Source organism: Micrasema longulum, unplaced genomic scaffold (assembly GCF_059751315.1).
Source record: "Micrasema longulum isolate JH-2025_06_02 unplaced genomic scaffold, ASM5975131v1 h1tg000275l, whole genome shotgun sequence".
Classification (NCBI taxonomy): domain Eukaryota; kingdom Metazoa; phylum Arthropoda; class Insecta; order Trichoptera; family Brachycentridae; genus Micrasema; species Micrasema longulum.
The window spans coordinates 113967-123218 of record NW_028277479.1 but is presented as its reverse complement, the minus strand read 5'-3'; the positions used below and the strand labels follow the sequence as shown (position 1 = coordinate 123218).

General features: G+C 31.1%; 1 long non-coding RNA gene across 1 annotated transcript; it reads left to right on the top strand.

Annotated features, from left to right (window-relative positions):
- The first annotated feature begins 2721 nt into the window (after positions 1-2721).
- On the top strand, positions 2722-6695 carry LOC148282948 (uncharacterized). The gene is made up of 3 exons (XR_015821982.1): positions 2722-2752; positions 5086-5138; positions 6420-6695. It is a non-coding gene; the product is annotated as an uncharacterized LOC148282948 (long non-coding RNA).
- The last annotated feature ends 2557 nt before the right edge of the window (positions 6696-9252 follow it).

The following is a 9252-nucleotide window of genomic DNA, read 5'->3' as shown; positions in this document are numbered from 1 at the left end:
AACCAAAAAAGAACCAAAAAACCACATTCAATTTAAGTGTTCTCACTTATTATCGAACCCGGAACCTTCCGAGCGAGAGTCAAATGTATTAGCCACTTTACCACAGAGGCCGCCTATCGTTCTTAATTGAAGATCGTCAAAACTAAATAAACTTATTTTATTTAGTATAATTCAAATACGGTTTCCCTAGAAAATGCAGAGAAACCAGATCTAATCAGCGATATTTTCAATATGTCCAAATGTTTGTAGACAAGACTAAATTTCACTTCCTAGGGAGATTGAAATTTATTGTAACAGAGGGAAAACATTTTTAAGACGGAAATATGGAAGACTTATAACCTATGAAGTACCATATAAGTTGAGGAAATTTGGATGTTTAAATACGAGCTGGTTAAAGTGACCATTTTAACCAGCCAATGACAAGTTATAAGCCCTTTAAATACACGGACTTTCATTATCATTTCATAAAAAGGTTTTTCTCTGTTTAATATATTTTCATATATTTGATATAATATTTGTAGCTTTAGAAGAAGTATTTTTGTATCTAATGAAACTGCTGGTAATATTTTCTTGCAAATTTTACATGTCAAATACTTATTTTGTATTGCATGTATGTACTTAGTGTTATTTTTGCCAATAAACGCCGTATTGTGGCAGAGAACCGAAAAGGTGTTTCTCTCTACTGAATCTATAAAACATCTACAAGGGTCAGTCAAAACTAATGCCTGCTATTAATTCCTTCTTTTCAAGAATTGTCAAGAAAGTAAAACGCAATTACATGGATTAAAAATCACACTATTGACGATTAATTCGTCGCTCTTCTATATTTTTTTTAAATCCAAAGTTCTGATCCAATTTTTAACAAGAGCAATATTTTATTGTGGTTTAAAGTACATTCTAGACCGTAGTGTTATTGTAAATTAAATCAATTATAATTAGGTACGAGTATAAGCAGCTATTAAATGTTCACTAAACAAATTAATTGTGGGTTGTTTTTTACTATAAAAACGATATTAAAAATAATAGACGCGCTTGCATATTTCAATTACAATCATCTCAATGCATTTTATTATTTTCGTAAGCTTTAAAATTAAGACATTCATTTTAAATTGGGTATTAAAATGATTTAATCGTTCTTACCGTGAAAAGACACCTGAAGCGTCGCCGAGTTTCGTGCGCCGTGTTTTATTCATAGGCGCCCCAGTAACAATCGTTTACATTAATTTGAATTTCTATAAAGATCCGGCATTTTAGCCCACGTTGTACAAAAGCTGGAATTAATGTATTAATAATATGTATAATTATACGAATACTATCGTTTTTACAAATGGGTACGATGACCCTATATGGATCAGAACGCACGCTTTGTGCCTATTTATGACTGCTTCGTCTCTCTCGTATCACGATATTATGTAATTAATTCATTCATTAACAGCATAGCTAAGTAGGTTGAGGCATTTTACGCTGATAAACAAGTGCATTTTTAGCCATTGAAAAATGATTCGGCGAAACCGAATCATTTCTGAAAGTTATTAAAATAAATTCCGATTTAAAGGTTACACTGTTCTCGTGTGTTGAGTTGAGATTTGGTCAGTTGCAATCGATTTATTTATTTTATTTTATTTTATTAACACATACTTACGGCAAATCTGCCTTTTAAAAAAATTTAAAATACTAACATATTTGGATCATTATTTAAAAAAAAACATAAATTACCTTTTACCCAAGAGTTATATAAAAAATTAAACCTAAAAATTATACAAAATATTCAGTAAATATTTAAACAGTTTAAGAATAAATTTAAATAACTAAATATTTGTAAGTAATATAACAAGAAAATCGTAAAGTATTGTTTCATATAGCGGGGTAAAGGGAACAAGAAATTGTGTATATGATGAAATGTATAAAAAAAAATATGATTACCGTTTACCATCTTTGAAAAAGTTCAAAAGGTTTGTTCTATAAGAACAATACCCTACACTAAATATATCCTATACGTGAGAATAACTATTGCCGAGTTCATGAAGTCTGTTCAAGAACACTTCATTTCACAAATTTCAAAAATATTCAACAAGATTCCTAAGCAGATCTTAAAAGGAAATGTTGACAAAACACTAAAGAAAAATATAACTCGATGGCTAATATGTAACAAGGCTTTACATTGATTTTTTTTTATGTTAACATTCTACTATTTAAATTTTTGTATAAGTATACATTTTGTGCGAAAAATACGTATGTCTATCCTGTAGTTCTTATTAATGTTATATTACTTTTTAAATTTTTATAATTTCTTTAACTTTTTTATTTGCAATGAAAAAAAAACCTGCTAACAAGCCAGTTTTACGGTTTAGTAGGTTTTATTATTTTCCTCTTATTAAATTGAAAATTAAAAAAAGAAAATATTTAAAAAAATATATTATTTTTCATAATACAATTTATGACATACAATGACGACAAATTATGTTAAGTATAAAACAACATTCATCGATATTATTCCTGGCCGATTACCTTTGTTTCCCATCCTTCATTTGACCCCTCCTTATGGTACCTACCTAACATCAAAATTTATAAAAAAAGAATATTTAAATTCGGAACATTATAAACAACATTTTTACATTACTAAACATTGAATAAGAGCTCTTGAAATCGTCAAGCGTGGTTGTGAATGTTTTTATATTTAATTGTTCAATAATTTATAGTGAACTTTATAATCTAGTGGGCCAATATTGAAAACATCCTCATCGCCTCAAAGGTAAGTCCATTACTGTACTCCTTTCCTTGATTCAAATACTTCAACTTTGTATAAAGTTTAATGATATTCGTTACCCACTTGTCGTTAACGTCTGCCCAGAAAAACGATATCAGTATTTTAAAAACCTTGAAAACCGAGATGATGATATATGTTTTATATAATATCAATGTTTAGATCTATGTTCATGTTATATTCCAGCTTTGGTTCATAATTCATTGCTAGTATATTAACCATTTATTGCATATCAGAACTATGATCTAAGCTTCAATTTTAATGGAATCATGTGAATAGGAAACAGCTGTAGATGAAACGTCAGAGATAACGAAGAATATTTTTAAAGGAGTGCAGAAAATGATTTAGTGAGAGTAAATATTTAGCCACAAGATGAAGCTAAGCCAAAGTACTGGTCTGTTAGCAAAAGCTAGCGAGAACAATACATTTACACATGGCGCTTGTGTAGTATCTGTGAATAAGCGCATAGTATGATGTCAAACGGCATGTAAAAACGCTTTCAGTCTCTCTCGCGCTCAGACACGCTTATGAGCATGGCAGAGACAACCACTTTTTTTTGTGATATGATTATAAAATATACACATTTTGCTCCTGAGTTTGTCCGAACCGATCAGTAACCGGCCATCGATCCTGTGCATCGACCAACCGATGAGAACTTTAATTTTTGTCATCTGTGTTAATTGTTTGTTGGTTAAGTTAGAGTTTAGAAAAAAATGTAAAATTAACACTGATACATGCATATACTTTCTCATTTAAACGTATCATGTAGATGTAGTTATTGTTTTTTTCTTCCATGGAAATATGCTATTTTCTTTGAATTATTATAACATTGTTTTTTTTCTAATTGCATCTCTCTGGTGACTTCTCTGTTGTAATTATTTTATTATAAATACGCATTTGCACATAAATACAATATCCATACAATAGGTTTGCCAAATGCGTATATTTCGCTCTGGGGCGGCAATTATAATTTGCGTGGATATTATTTGACTGAATCGTTAATCTGTGTTAATTTTTGCGGGGAAAGAAAAAGGTGCGTTTGCGCGATGATGGCAGATGTGGAAAAGAACAGTATGCGGCTAAACGAACAACAGTAAACAAATATTTTACCTTTAGGTAGACAGGAAAGGGAATCAGGGAGAGGAATCCGGATCACATCTCCAAATCCTGGCTTCTGGGTAGTTTTTTTCCTTTTTTGGTGTACACGGCACTTTCACTCCAGTTATTTGCAAAATATAAAGATGAATGAGGCGGAGCGGCGGTCAGATGTTGTAAAAATGTTCAGATGCGGGCAGATGATTATAGGACGAGCAGATGCGGGCAGATAAAATTATAAACATGTGGTAGTTGGCATAAATTATAAATAAGAGAAAAAATGTATAATTGTTGATGTTGGTTGCTATGGATATGGAAAATTGTTCCCATAGTAGTCGTAGCTACCCATGTCCATAAAGACGAGGAAAATAACAAACATTAAAAGTTAGGAGGTCACAGGATAGGTAGGATAGGTGGACTTTCGTCCACTGGCGGTCCATTCAGCCACAAACTACTCAATCCCATCAACCACTCGCGCAACCACGCCCATTATGATGGGAATGATCTGAACGTAAACCAGATGGGTAACGATCATAAAATTATTGCTAGTTAAATTCAAGTTAATTTAATGATTTTTTGTACACATTCATTTACGTATAGGAGATTACTTTGAAATGCGAAATCATGTACATAAATAATTGTATTTTTATTCATAAGCACATATATTTATTAATGATAGTGTATTATCTTTATTATAATGAATACAAAATATAGTATAAAAAAATGTTATTCTATAAAAGTAAATAAATATATTGCATTCTCTTAACCCATCATTTTGCTTTTTACATACACGACCCTCTAATTGAGTTTAATCGAACAGAGATTTCGTAAAAAAAAAACGCATATTTTGTCAAACTAAAATATTGTATTTTTCAAATACACACCCTGTATATTTTGAGTGCATTTGTGTGAGTTTTGTGAACGCGCCAGCACTCGTTTATCGACCTGTACTTGCTTAGTCCTCCGCTTTTATAAAGTACGGCTTTACTATTTTCAACGTATTGAAAATAAAAACATAGACAATGGAAGCTCAATCAGACCAATGTAATGCAGAAACTATCCAACCCACAAATTGACAACCTGAGATAATTGCATTGGAACGTAAGCCGACTTAACTAGTCATAAATGAGTAGTTTTACGTTTTTACAATTTGTTACTCTGTAGACGTTGCTTAGTTCGCCACTGCCGATTTAAATTAAATTATGCCATATTGTGTCGTTTTTCAGTGCCAAAATACTGCTCGGATTAAATGAGAATAGGATGGGATCACATTTCACGTGTAAGTAGTGAATTCGCAAACAAAAATATTAAGGAATTCGATTATTTCGCCACCTGTCAGATTGTGAAATAAAACAAGGTGGACATTTTTTTTTAGTATTGCCAGGTTAGTCAATATTTTTACCCGGCTTTCTATTAATAATATTTATTTTTTTTGACGTTTTGCCTAGTAAAAGTAGTACCTGTTTTTTACAGTCAGTAAAATAATGTTTGTGGTAAAACATAACAAAACACAACATAAACTGGTCTGGCAACATTACGCGGCCACTTCACGCATGCGCGCAGGTGGTATGTCGTGCAGGGGGGTGGTGTTGTTGGGAAACTTTTGGACACAGCGCGATGTATGCAAACTTGGTTCTAAGCGCCTTCTGGTATATTATACAATAATTCTATGGTGCCAAAATTTGCACCTATTTATAAGTATTATTATACAAAAGTTGAACAATCAGCATCGCTTTTTTGACCAATAAAGATTAGAGTTCTAGATAATTTGATGGGGTTGTGGTCCTGTGGCTAGTGTCTCGGACTCACGGACCAAAGTTCCGTGGTTCGAATCCCACTTTACCCCAACTTGATTCCATTTTCTAATAGTTAATTATTTACAACTAGTTGAAAATGGCCCTCAAAATCAAATACTTGGGTAAATCTTAAGAACGTAAATATTTCTTTTCTTTAAAATTTTTTTTTTTTAAAACACGCTTCGTGTTAAAAGTTAAAAGTTGCTCCAGCAATTCATTGGCGATATTCGAGCTCTTTATGCATGCTTCCATGTTCAGTTACGTGAACTCCCAAGTATTTAAACCTATTAACTTTCTCGATCTTCCGCCCATTATTATAAATAGGCTGAAATTTAGCATTATTACTGCATTTAAAATAACTATTGTAATAAAGTATATTTAGACCCAAAACATTCGTGAACAAACATGTTGTTGACGCATTCCATTATTGTTTACACGCTCAGCGTAAACAACTGTTGATTGAAGTATACGACGAGAACATTGTTCATCTGTTGTGAGAAGTTTTATTATGTTACTTAAGAAGAAGAAACAGCATACTTGCAGTACAAGATAATTAATATTCTGCACGTGTTAAAGGACGATTCATTAAATAAAGAATTATCATTAAAAGCCACTTATTGTAAAGAAACAATCGTTATTATCACAGCAAAATGGCCGTTCTCCCTGAATTCATGAATGACGAAGAGAATTAATACGATGCATTTATTCAGTAATTAAATAAATGTTCAATCAACAATATTTTGAGAATATCCAATTGTTTGCAGACAAAGCCGTACTTTATTGCTCCCCGGGGATTTATCAAGATTAAAACTTATTGCAACGGAGAGAAAAAATATTTTTGAAAAGGAAACATTGAAGTCTGGGTATTTACAGGTAACATTCACCATTATGCCCATGTTTGTTGTTGTCTTCAGCAAATATTTTAAGACTTTCTGATAAAAGAATCCTAACTGACCTTATATTACTTTATAAAGTGATCAATTCATTAATTGACTGTCCTGATTTGCTGGAGTTGGTGTGTTTCCGTGTACCTGGTCGACATACCCGCCACAGATGTCCTTTTTGTTCTGCAAGTTCTAGGACCAACTATCACATGCACTCGCCTATCCCTAGGCTCCATAGATATGGCAATCAGTATGAGGACAAGGCTGATATATTTGATTCTGGACGTGATAGTTATTAAACAATTCTGATTTCTTTTTTTCTCTCGCAATATTATTCTAAAACTTTTCTTTATATTTAAAAATGTTTTTCCTTTTTTTGTTTTTTCATATTTATGTATTTATTTCGTTCATATTTTTTGTTGCTTATGTGTATTTACCTACTTGTTACTATTGTTATAAAAATGCAATTATATAATTTTTTGTTACGTATTTACATATGTATTTTTTTTTTCATATTTATATTCAATATATGTTAAAGGCAATTAATGCCGTTTAAATAATAAAAATAAAATAAATATCAATACAATTTACAATGCGAACATGATGAGTGATTGATTCTATTTTCTTCAAAAAGCACATTTCACATCCAACTCTTTTCTTCACAAATACAGACCATTGTACCTACTCCACTTTTTCCTACGCGAACATCATTTGGAACACACATATCATTCATCTTTCTTCTCTTAATAGGTTTACTGCTCAGATCTGATGTCGTGGTTAACGACTTGCGCTTTTAAGCCTGAATTTTATAGGACATAAGTCCTTTTGCGATGGCCCGAGGCGTCTCCAACTATAAAAACAAATATAAAATTTACTTATAAACATTACAGTAAATGGGTCATAAACACAGTACACAACAAATTAAAGTAACTGAAAGCACTTACCAGGTATGAAATCTGCAAAACACGATTTATTCTTGAGCACAAAAAACTTAATATTTAAAAATGTCACCGGTATCGTTATAAATGCCGCCATTTTGAAAAAAGTGCATTAACAGTTATTAATTCCATCGCTGGGTGTATAAGTGAATCTATAAGTCCCACTGGGCCAAAAAATTTGAGAAACTATTTCAAGGATTAAGAAATCGGCTAATAGCGTGATTTACAAGTTCCGTAAGACGAGAAAAGAACTTAATCCTAAAAATAAACAGACTTCTATAGTTCCTTCAAAAAAGTTATCTTACTCTTCTGAAATATCTGTCACATGTGGACATTGTTTGAACACTGTTGTTCGACTTTAAATTATTTTTCTCTCTTCTTTATCTTTCATAAATCAATCTTTGGAATTCCTTGTGATCTGGAATAAATACCACATGTTAGATAATTGTATTAATTAAGAAAATTCTACGAATTTATCGACACTACAGCGAGGTTTGTCATTGATGAATGGAGCTACATTTACCAACTGCAGATATTAATTACTTTTTATTTATACACATTTAAAACCATTGATGAATAACGCTAAGTTGTATACGATTTATAATGCAATGTTGGATTTTAATTGAATGAGAGTGATTTCATCAAATGGTATGCTGTTTAAAAATTAATGTCATTATAACTTTAAGTTTCGTTCGTTTTTTCCTATGTAAGTGCAATGTATATTAACGAGGTACACAAAAAATAAATTCGTTAATAAACTATCACTATCGTCCTTAAAATATGTTATTTTATTTATATATTTAACTTTTGTACATAATATTATTTGTACATTGGCGGGCTTATTGCCAAATGGCAATTTCTTCCAACCAACCAATAAAATGAAAGTTTTATTTTTATAATTCAAGTTACAGAACATATTCAATAGAAAAAAAAGATTAAAAAGCTAAAGATATATAAAAATATAAATAAACGTATTTGTTTATAAATTAATTTAAATCAAAACTATTACTCTATGGGAAAAAGGAAAGGAGGAGAGATTAAGGAAGAGAAAGGAGATGTTTCTTCAGACGTGATTTAAACAGAGATAATGTATTTGATAACATCTTTGATGGTGGATGGGAGATGATTCCACAGTCGAGCCGCATGGACACTATATAAATTAGAGAAGAAAGAAAAATTGTGGCTTGATTAGAATGACAGCTTTCAAACTAATTTCATTAGTGATGGAAAATTACTGATCACTGATCACTGATCAAATCGATTTTATCAGTTATCTCATGCAATCGTGAAACTCTGTTTCCAAAAATTGATATAAAAAACGCAAAAACAAGCCTATTATAGTGTGTTTAACACAATTATTCACCAAAAAATAAGACATTTATACTTTTTTCATGAACAACATCATGTGAACTAATTTTTAATTCGATCAATTTGTCCCATCTCTAACGTTTTTGCAAAATGATGTAACCTTGTAAGAACGTCGTAAATAATTAGGTTTACCTTAGTTTTTTTTGGTTTAAAGGTTGATTTATGTGTCGTATTTATGAGTAGAGCCCCGTAGTTATAAAAATACACTAAACGTTAAAAAAAGTACTATTTGGAAACCGGAAATCTATCACAACACATAACAACGCTGTAATTGATCGGCTATTCTTGAAAAAAAGCTGTAACTTTCAAAATTGTTCATATTTTTTAAAACCACTTTTAAATGTTATTTTATACGTTTTCGAGAAATTTCGCCGCATAATCAAATGCTCTTATTTTTACTGCAATTT